Source organism: Euprymna scolopes, chromosome 41 (genome assembly GCF_053919585.1).
Source record: "Euprymna scolopes isolate OS-2025 chromosome 41, ASM5391958v1, whole genome shotgun sequence".
Lineage (NCBI taxonomy): Eukaryota > Metazoa > Mollusca > Cephalopoda > Sepiida > Sepiolidae > Euprymna > Euprymna scolopes.
Genome location: NC_136522.1, coordinates 74,510,585 through 74,523,084, shown reverse-complemented (window position 1 = coordinate 74,523,084; position 12,500 = coordinate 74,510,585). Strand labels below are relative to the sequence as shown.

The window sequence follows — 12,500 nt, the reverse complement described above, 5'->3', positions numbered from 1 at the left end:
ATACTAGCATAAATTTTGATTGTAAAGTTCAACTTACTGTTTTAATTTTCTTTCTCTTATAATAAGTTCTACTCTCTATTGCGTATTGAGCTTTTTTTATTTGGTTGGGATTAAATTTTCTATATATAAATACTGTTATTGATATTAGTTCGAAGCTTACTATTGCGTAAACACTACTTCCCTTTGTTTCATTAATTTTCTCATATATATATATATATATATATATATATATATATATATATATAAGGTTAGAAATTAAGTGTTTGCCGTTTTTAAAATCTACACTTTTTAAAGTAAAACAAGAACTTACAACTATTAAAAGGTAAAGCTCAATATTTAAAGAATAGAGCAATATATATAAGTTTAATGAGTAAAGTTAAATTCTGTAGATTATAATATATTCAAATATATTTAAGTTAAGAATTTATTGTTTGATACAAGGAATATATAGAGAAAAATTATATTTATTTTCTTAATCCATGGAATTTTCAATAATGGCAATGGCTCAGAGGAATTACATCTGATGATATGAGCCGTTAAAAAAATTGAAACATATATATATATGTATATATATATATATATATATATATATATATATATATATATATATAGGATTAGCAATTAAGTGTTTGCCGTTTTTAAAATCTACACTTTTTAAAGTAAACTAAGAATTAACAACTATTAAATAATGTTGTATTCTTCATTCATGTTCACAACTTTTCTCTCAACGTTAAACAAGATTCTTAATACAATTTTGGTAGAGATAATTTGATTTTGAATCGAAAAATAAAATAAAACAAATAAATTTGCAAAAAATAATACATTTAAAAAGCGGCAAAAACGTAATTGCCCAATATATATATATATATATATATATATATATATATATATATATATATATATATATATATATATATATATATATATATACACACAATATTAATATTTCATATATTATCAATTTTACTTTTTAATATTTTTAGTTGGTTATTTTTGGTTACTATATTTATCTTTTATTCCATCCCCCCTCACACTCTTTCTCTCTTCTTTTCCCTCTCTTCTACGATGAATCTTATCCATGTGTCAGCATCCTTCTTCCTCTCCTTCGATATATTATAGCAACGCCAGAAACAGCAATGAAGCCATCACTGTCAAAAAGCGCCGACCATTCTAACACAAACCTTGCACGACATAAAAATAGTACCCCCTTCCCATACAGACCCCACAACACCAGACGTTCACCACTTTCCTGTCGGGCCTAATTCAGAGAAAAACAAGCACTACAAACGCCAACGAGTGGGCTTTCAACATGAAGAGGGACGCGAATCGTTTTAGCCTTTGCAACTCTCGTGGTTTCTCGTTTAAAAACGTTATTAGATAAAACGATATCGGCGCCATTTTGAATTTATAGGTTTCTGTTTGGATTCGGCTTGTGTGTGTACTTTTTTCTTTTTATATAATTTATAGCGTTTGCCCGTCATTTTTATTGTTTATTTCTTTATGATAATAAAACAGGATACTTCAGATTGTCCAAGTAATGGAATAGCCATTAGGAAACTTCATTTTCTGTTTATCAACGACATTAATTGTTCTGTTGGAAATAACATTGGAATTATCACGGAATATTTTGTAAATGACTTGTGTGAAATGCAAACATCGAAAATATAGTCCGTTGCAGTATTTCGATCTACATGGATAGGTATCGCAAAATTATGAAGCACTGTCTTTCTAATCATTCTAATTCTAAATTAGCTTATTAGAAAAGCTAAATATATACAGTATCCTCTCTCCCTCTCTCTCTCTCTCTCTCTTTCTTTCTCTCTCCCTCTCTTTATATATATATATATATATATATATATATATATATATATATATATACTGTGAAAGCAAAATCAAAACTTCAAAAAAGGCGTTGATGGCAACAAAAAGTGTATTTCATTTTACTTAAGACTATGATAAAGACTCTATACACCTTTCTGCACTACACTATATATAATACGCTCCTCCTTTATTTAGAATTCGCCCCCCAACATCATCAATAATTTTAATTTGTTTTGATCTATTTCGTTCCCAATGAATCCAAAGCTAGACGCCTCATCCCCACTTTGCTACCTAGCATTTTCTCTACTCTTCTGATGAGAAGCATTAGGCTTCGAAATGCCTTGGCATAAAGAGTCCCCTCTATCCGCCAACTAATCGATTGTATTCCCTTATTGAATAAATGAACCAATCTATATCCACCAATATATTGTTCTGTGTCTTCATTTCCAACTCATATTGCCTTCATATATATATATATATATATATATATATATATATATATATATATATATCGGATACACGCGGATTTTTAAATTGCTAACATCTATTTTAATATACGTTAAGCTTAAATGTATTTCAAGTTGCTAAATCTTGCGAGATAAATAAATAAATATTTAAAGAATATGAAATTAAAATCCCGTCTCTTATTTAATTGAATTATGTATTCGAAGTATAATAAATTGAATCCTCCCAATAATTTCATGAAATCGGAAGCGGATATTACGTAAAATATTCCGGAAGTGATTATAAATCTGCGTGATACTTACTTTGCTGTCGAATTAATTAAAGCCTTCCGTATTGGATTTTGTAATGTGTAATAAAGAAAGTTTTTTTTTAATATAATTTTATAAAAAATCTAATGTTTCTGATCTTTACTGCTTTTTGAAAAACAATTTAATCAATAACATAAAATTGCTTATAATCTGAAAATGAAATAATTATAAAATATTGGATAATAAAATCACCACCTGCTTGGAATAAATGCATTTTCATTTCCGATTTCATTATTTTAATAGATTATCGACATAATACGCGAAAGCAATTTCATTTTAGCATTACGTTATTATATAATTTTCAAAAAATTCATTAAGGACTTTGCCAATGCTGCTTAAAACAAGGTGGGTTCCCTCTACCGTGCTAGAAAATTATTTGAATGGCCGAGTGGTCCTAGACGTTGTATCAAAGTTTACAGTTACCCAAAGGTGCTGAGTTCAATCCTGAACGAAGGCAGTAAAAAGTAATATTCAAAACAGAGAATCAACAATAATGTCCCAGAGCCTAGCTGGAGTCCAAACACAGTACCGCCGTAATAATAATAAAGGGTTAAGTTCGAAACTCCTAACAAACGGTTCCACAGTTCGATACAAAACACCTGAAGAAGGCCGGAGGGCAAAATGGCGGAAACGTTGTGACGATAACAACCAAGATGAGGAAGTCAGTCCGACAATCTCGATCAATAAAAACACCTCATCTCAAAAATACAGACAATTACTATAAAATACATGAAATTTAAACGTATTTGTTAATCTTGCGAGACAAATAAATAAATAAATATAAAAGAATATGAAATTAAAGCCCCTTCTCGTTTTGTTTTTAAAAATATAATCCATGTGCAATCCCTATTTAAAAAAAAATAGAATCGCCCGATCCTGGGTGATTTACTTAGGTATTATTCACAGGCAACATAAATTGGAACAAATTCATTGAGCGCATTAGCAAGGCTGTTTCAAAAAGAGGTGAGCTCCCTCCTCCGAGGAAGAAAAATACTCACTATTAGGAGTATTTTATGTCTCTAAAAAGCTACCTTTCGCCAATGCATGGAGTATTGTTGGCATATCTTGCCTCGTATGTCTACAAATATTTACTCACTCTTTGATAGGGTCCGACGAATTTATGATCTACATACATTTGGTATATAGGGTATTCAGACATGTGAAAAATTCTCAATTGGTTTTCATTAGGAAAAGGGATGTTAAAGAGTCAAACTTGAAAAACTAATAATGGTGGTTATCGGATTTTTATCTGTTTGTCAACTGTTTCCCGACAGCGCATGCGTGCATCGTTCACATATTCGTTATGTTAAGAATAAGTAGGCTTGAAAACACTTTGTTAAGATCAAGTCAAGCTGGCCAAATTGTTATCGTACTTTACTCACTGCCTTAGAGTTTGGGTTTCGATCTCAGCTCGAGTATTTTTTTTTACTTATAAGAAATGAACTGTTTAGAGAAAACACATTACCCGCAAATTTTTTGTTTCTTTACATTTTTTTCTTCTAGAAATTGAATCGTTACGTTTAATACCTAAGGTATTTCTGTTTATAATAAACAGAGATCTGCATTTATTAAAATTTAATACCTATCCGTATTTGACGACCGGACAAAACCGGCCGGCATATATATATATATATATATATATATATATATATATATATATATATATATATATATATATATATATATTGTGTCTGTATCAATAACAACACGAACGCAGAAATTAAAGGTAAAAAAAATATATTAAGACGAAAAGATAATACATATTTACAAAGGTGCAGTTGTACTGCAGTTGGAAGATTGTCCGGCAGAGGGCGTGTTAAAGTCTTTCATGGAGCAACCGGCACATGCGTCTTGCCTATCCGGCGTTTGAACACAGCTCCTGGTCTTGCTGACTTTATACCGTTATCTATATCTTTTCACCCACGTATGCTAATTAGTGGGCGTCTCCACAACATATATACATATATAGTACAATGTATATATGTATATATATATATATATATATATATATATATATATATATATATATATATATTAGTACAAGATTTTGTTGAAATTAATAGACTCATATTTTTTTTAGTATATAACTTTCGTTTATTTCACCATGGATTTATTCTTTACATCCGTTTAATTAATGGGAGGACAGTTCTATGATTTTATGTTTCCATAGAAATTTTCGAACCCATCAACTCATCAGATGCGATTTCCATCCGATGCTATTAAACAAAAAGTTTTGGTTTTTTTTTGTACATGATAAACCTATTTATTAGTGTTGGGACGATTAATCGGAATCGAAATTGGGAATCGAAAATATTGGATTATCGGATTCCGTATAAGAATTTTAAAAATTTATGTCTATTTTCCGATGCCAAGAAGGATTCTCTTAATTATTTCTTTTTGATTTTTTTTAAAAACAAAATCTTCCACTGCTGGTAGTAATCATGAAATAATAAATATTTATTCATTTTAAACTACCAGAAAACTAATCTACAGATCATCCCAAATCAGTGCGTTTTTAGGTTTGATAAATCATATTCACATTTAGCATGTGTTTTTAGGGTACCTGAGAGAAAAATAACAAATTTATAGTTAAATATCTAAAGAGTTATAAAAAATCGGAATTCGTAATTGTATCAGAATCGGGAATTTAGTCCAGAATTGATAATTGTATCAGAATCGGGAATATATATATATATATATATATATATATATATATATATATATATATATATATATATATATATATATATGATAGGTTATGAAAAGGAAGGGTTGTAAATTTGGGTTGAATTTGGGGGTATCAAAACCAAAGCAAAATATGATGGAAGTAAAAATAAAATAGATAAACCCCATAATTTATTATACCATACCTGTTCACACTGAAACACATCACAATATTCTATGGATCTATATTAAAAAAATCTTGTTAAACTTTGTGACATATTTCCATTCTATGGAGGTCAGGCGCGAACGAACACTCCATAATTTTATCATACCATATTTCTTCAAACTGAAACATAATTATCAAAGTATACTTACGCAGATAGATATGAAAAGTCTTTATTAAAGTTTGTGCCTATTTTAATTCTATGGAGGCCAAGCGCGAACGCAGACCCCACAATTTTATTTTACCATCCCTATTTAAGTTAAAACAGTCTTATCAAAGTGGTGTGTACATCTATATCAAAAAAACTTGTAAACGTTGTTTTTAATTTTTTATTTACATACTTTGTGGACCAGGCGCAAATGTGGACCCAACAATTTTAATGAACCACCGTTCTGCCAGATTAAACATACCCATTCCTGTGTCTCGATACATCTTCTATAATTATATGTAATCAGTTTTTTTTTTTAAATAGTCAACCATATAGGAGCCTATTCCTGACCAGACACGCAGACATTCAGTTTATATATATATATATATATATATATATATATATATATATATATATATATATATATATATATGTATATATATATATAGTCGTAGCAAAATTGAATATTGAAATGCTCATATCTTTATCAAAATTACATGAAAAATTGTAGGCTTTTTGAAGATTATAATACTATTCTACGATTAAAATTTTATGACAATAGGTAAAAAATATCCATATTTTCAAACTAATATAATATGCCCAAATTGGCCTACATTTTATATATAGTGTCCTGACAGGAAGCTCCAGTGTTGCTGCTTCGCTTGTCTCCTCTACGGCCTCGCCAGACCACTAATGCGCGTGTGTGTGTGTGTGTGTTTTAAATGTAACGCCATTCAATATATTAGTCCACTTTTTTACATGTTTTTTTAATTACATTTCTTTTTTTACTGCTATACAATTAATAAAACATTGTTTTTTCTTCTGTTTACAGTTTTTGTGAGTCGATTTGGCCAGTTCGAACTTAAAGGGTAAGGATATCTTTTATATTCCTGATTATTTTATGTATTATTGTTCGAAAAAATATATTTATGTAAACAAACAAAGAAAAAAGGATTATGTATATACTTAACGCCTCATTTATCCACACGGTTGAAAGGAACTTATTCAACCTTGCTCTGAATCCGACTAAACTAACACGCAAACGAAAGATAAACGCGCATTAAAACAAAAATAGATGTACAACTAAGATAAAAAGATTTCTATTAAAATTTGTATCTTATTTCTTACAATATCATGTAAAAACACAACACACTCATGCATTCGATATGGATGGATTGTGAAAAAGAGATATTAACCTCGAAACAGTCTAGATAATGAATTGTTACATGATACATTTTCTCTTTATTTGAAGTACCATCTTATATTTTAACTAACAATCCTGTCAATAAACACGGTTCCCATAACCTTATATAGCATTGATAGGGTCTTCTAAACTCCAAATCTATCAACATATATATTACGTTTGTAAAGTGAAAGACTGAAGGCAGAATAATAATTCGACGTTACATATAATACAATATAATCGATTTGATAATGGATCTTACAAACAACTGTATCATATATTTATTTAATGAATTCTATGGTCCGAAAGTCGTCTTATAAAGTATAAACGTACATTCTGATTATTTCAAGATTAATTTATTCAAATAATGTACATGGCGGTCCGAAAATGTTGTTATTAAATATAAGTGTACGTTTGTTTATTATTTTAAGATTCGTTTATTCAAGTAATATTCAGGGTGGTTTGAATTTCTTGTCGCAAACTCTGATACTGCGTTTGCCAACTTATTCTAAGATTAAGTCTTTTAAATATTATACAAGATGGTTAATACATACTATCTATAGTGGATCAAACGTTTTATATAATGTAACCGTATGTTTGTCTATTTATTCCTAGGTACATTTATGAAAATAGTATAAAGAATAAATTTATCTAATTAGTACACAGAATTTATTAATTTAAATAGTAAACTGAATAAATTTATTTCAATAGTATACACGGTGATCTAAAACTATTGCAAAATATAAGCATCTGTTCTATGAATACAACTATTGTTTCGAAAGTCTTGTTATAATATGCGTTTGTCTACTTATTCCAATATTCATTTATTCAAATAATATACAGGCTGGTCCATGTGCACTATACTATATATAGTGATCCAAAATGAATATGAAAAAATAGAATTATGCCTATGTTTACTTTTTACAAGGTTCATTTATTAAAATAATATACAGGCTGGTCCATGTGCCCTGTACTATATATAGTGGTCCAAAATGAATATGAAAAAATTGAATTATGCCTATGTTTACTTTTTACAAGGTTCATTTATTAAAATAATATACAGGCTGGTCCATGTGCACTATACTATATATAGTGGTCCAAAATGAATATTAAAAAATGGAATTATGCCTATGTTTACTTTTTACAAGGTTCATTTATTCAAATAATATACAGGCTAGTCCATGTGCACTATACTATATATAGTGGTCCAAAATGAATATGAAAAAATAGAATTATGCCTATGTTTACTTTTTACAAGGTTCATTTATTAAAATAATATACAGGGTGGTCCATGTGTACTATACTATATATAGTGGTCCAAAATGAATATGAAAAAATAGAATTATGCCTATGTTTACTTTTTACAAGGTTCATTTATTCAAATAATATACAGGCTGGTCTATGTGCCCTGTACTATATATAGTGGTCCAAAATGAATATTAAAAAATGGAATTATGCCTATGTTTACTTTTTACAAGGTTCATTTATTCAAATAATATACAGGCTGGTCCATGTGCACTATACTATATATAGTGGTCCAAAATGAATATGAAAAAATAGAATTATGCCTATGTTTACTTTTTACAAGGTTCATTTATTCAAATAATATACAGACTGGTCCATGTGTACTATACTATATATAGTGGTCCAAAATGAATATGAAAAAATAGAATTATGCCTATGTTTACTTTTTACAAGGTTCATTTATTCAAATAATATACAGGCTGGTCCATGTGTACTATACTATATATAGTGGTCCTAAATGAATATGAAAAAATAGAATTATGCCTATGTTTACTTTTTACAAGGTTCATTTATTAAAATAATATACAGGCTGGTCCATGTGCCCTGTACTATATGTAGTGGTCCAAAATGAATATTAAAAAATGGAATTATGCCTATGTTTACTTTTTACTAGGTTCATTTATTAAAATAATATACAGGCTGGTCTATGTGCCCTGTACTATATGTAGTGGTCCAAAATGAATATTAAAAAATGGAATTATGCCTATATTTACTTTTTACAAGGTTCATTTATTCAAATAATATACAGGCTGGTCCATGTGCACTATACTATATATAGTGGTCCAAAATGAATATGAAAAAATAGAATTATGCCTATGTTTACTTTTTACAAGGTTCATTTATTCAAATAATATACAGGCTAGTCCATGTGCCCTGTACTATATATAATGGTCCAAAATGAATATGAAAAAATAGAATTATGCCTATGTTTACTTTTTACAAGGTTCATTTATTCAAATAATATACAGGCTAGTCCATGTGCCCTGTACTATATATAATGGTCCAAAATGAATATGAAAAAATAGAATTATGCCTATGTTTACTTTTTACACGGTTCATTTATTCAAATAATATACAGGCTAGTCCATGTGCCCTGTACTATATATAATGGTCCAAAATGAATATGAAAAAATAGAATTATGCCTATGTTTTCTTTTTACAAGGTTCATTTATTCAAATAATATACAGGCTAGTCCATGTGCCCTGTACTATATATAATGGTCCAAAATGAATATGAAAAAATAGAATTATGCCTATGTTTACTTTTTACAAGGTTCATTTATTCAAATAATATACAGGCTGGTCCATGTGCCCTGTACTATATGTAGTGGTCCAAATGAATATGAAAAAATAGAATTATGCCTATGTTTACTTTTTACAAGGTTCATTTATTCAAATAATATACAGGCTAGTCCATGTGCCCTGTACTATATATAATGGTCCAAAATGAATATTAAAAAATGGAATTATGCCTATGTTTACTTTTTACAAGGTTCATTTATTCAAATAATATACAGGCTGGTCCATGTGCCCTGTACTATATGTAGTGGTCCAAAATGAATATTAAAAAATAGAATTATGCCTATGTTTACTTTTTACAAGGTTCATTTATTCAAATCATATACAGGCTGGTCCATGTGCCCTGTACTATATGTAGTGGTCCAAAATGAATATGAAAAAATAGAATTATGCCTATGTTTACTTTTTACAAGGTTCATTTATTCAAATAATATACAGGCTAGTCCATGTGCCCTGTACTATATATAATGGTCCAAAATGAATATGAAAAAATAGAATTATGCCTATGTTTACTTTTTACTAGGTTCATTTATTCAAATAATATACAGGCTAGTCCATGTGCCCTGTACTATATATAATGGTCCAAATGAATATGAAAAAATAGAATTATGCCTATGTTTACTTTTTACAAGGTTCATTTATTCAAATAATATACAGGCTAGTCCATGTGCCCTGTACTATATATAATAGTCCAAAATGAATATGAAAAAATAGAATTATGCCTATGTTTACTTTTTACAAGGTTCATTTATTCAAATAATATACAGGCTAGTCCATGTGCCCTGTACTATATATAATGGTCCAAAATGAATATGAAAAAATAGAATTATGCCTATGTTTACTTTTTACAAGGTTCATTTATTCAAATAATATACAGGCTGGTCCATGTGCACTATACTATATATAGTGGTCCAAAATGAATATGAAACAATAGAATTATGCCTATGTTTACTTTTTACAAGGTTCATTTATTCAAATAATATACAGGCTGGTCCATGTGTACTATACTATATATAGTGGTCCTAAATTAATATGAAAAAATAGAATTATGCGTATGTTTACTATTTACAAGGTTCATTTATTAAAATAATATACAGGCTGGTCCATGTGCCCTGTACTATATGTAGTGGTCCAAAATGAATATTAAAAAATGAAATTATGCCTATGTTTACTTTTTACAAGGTTCATTTATTCAAATAATATACAGGCTGGTCCATGTGCCCTGTACTATATGTAGTGGTCCAAAATGAATATTAAAAAATGGAATTATGCCTATGTTTACTTTTTACAAGGTTCATTTATTCAAATAATATACAGGCTGGTCCATGTGCCCTGTACTATATGTAGTGGTCCAAAATGAATATTAAAAAATAGAATTATGCCTATGTTTACTTTTTACAAGGTTCATTTATTCAAATCATATACAGGCTGGTCCATGTGCCCTGTACTATATGTAGTGGTCCAAAATGAATATGAAAAAATAGAATTATGCCTATGTTTACTTTTTACAAGGTTCATTTATTCAAATAATATACAGGCTAGTCCATGTGCCCTGTACTATATATAATGGTCCAAAATGAATATGAAAAAATAGAATTATGCCTATGTTTACTTTTTACAAGGTTCATTTATTCAAATAATATACAGGCTGGTCCATGTGCACTATACTATATATAGTGGTCCAAAAAGACATGTAAATGCTTTTTTTTTTTACTTATTTTACGAACAATTTAGCCAAATAATTTACAGGTGGTCCGAAATACTCGTTATTCCAATATCCATTTATTTAAACATATCGCACTTTTAAAATATCACAGTTCTATAAGTAAAAACGTCTACACTTCAACGTAAACATCTATTTTTCGTTTAGTTACATTTATAATAGGCTGGGTAGTTTGAGTGAGAGCATGTAGCAGATTCTAAATATGTTCTTTTTGGTTGTGTGAATAAACGAGGTGCTGAATCTACACATGGTCCAATGAAGCTACATTTATTTAATCCTTATTTATTTCTCACGTGTAAAGATGTAGGCAAATGATTAACTGGACGAACAAAAGTATTAATTAGACATTTAATGGCTTTCCTTCTAAATTGAGATGCATACTGAAATATTTTTTTTTTCTTATGTTTTATTGTTTGGAGTGAAATTGAAATCGATAAATAATGGCGCCTTTCTATTTTCAAAATAAGTATTTTTGATCGAAAGGAATAAATTAATTGAGTAATAGATTTAATTAAAAAAAAGAACTTCCGTCATTTTGATATCCTTTTTCTTTTTAGCAGTAGTCATGCCGGTGTACACCCAGGAAAAGTCCCTTCTGATTAATGTTTACATAATGGTTCCAGTCAAAATAGACTTTGTAGCCTAATACGGAATGCCCTTTTCTCTTCTCTGCAACCTCTTTGCCACAGAAGAGACGTTGCAAACCTGTATCTGCTATACCGTTATTTTTTATGGCAAGTGCTCGTCTGAGCTGGAATCTATGGTTCCCCCTTGTCGAACTTTCACAAATACACTCGTCTTGCTAAAACCACTATCAGAAATTTCTCCAACTTTTTATCTGTGCGTAAACCTAAACTTAGATTCCATGAACAAATCTTCTTTCTTAGAACTCCACGTCTATGGAACTCTCTTCTTTTCTCCTGTTTTCTAACTGACTACTATATTGTTGTCTTCAAGTCCAACGTAAACAAATTTTTGATGAGCCGTCCTATTAAGTAATCATATTGACCAAATTTCCACTACTAACGATTACTACGACATTTGCCCATTGACTACTGTACAGTCATTAACTCTTATCCTCGAGTGGCCTCCATGCTTTGATAAATGATGATTCCTTTCTAAAAAACATAAATAAAATAAAAATTGAATAAAAGTACTAATTAAACATTTCCCTCTAAATTGACATACACACTGAAACACTCTTGGTGTTAATTGTTTGGAGTAAAAAACGAAATTAATAAAAAATAAATGAAGCATGCATTTGTCCCCCGCGGGTGCACAGTAAAAGAGGTATGCAAAAAAAATACTAAGTTTAGCATTTTCCTCCACCCCATATAGTCCCAAGTGTCCCCAGGGAATGT

General features: G+C 29.4%; 1 protein-coding gene across 4 annotated transcripts in view; it reads left to right on the top strand.

Annotated features, from left to right (window-relative positions):
- LOC145266633 (choline O-acetyltransferase-like) overlaps positions 1–12,500 on the top strand; it is a 1,018,836-nt gene that overhangs the window by 194,571 nt on the left and 811,765 nt on the right. For all 4 annotated transcript variants that reach the window (XM_080122555.1, XM_080122557.1, XM_080122554.1 and 1 more), the window contains one exon: positions 6,462–6,498. The gene's annotated coding sequence lies outside the window, so the exon portion shown is untranslated. The remainder of the gene's footprint in view (positions 1–6,461; positions 6,499–12,500) is intronic.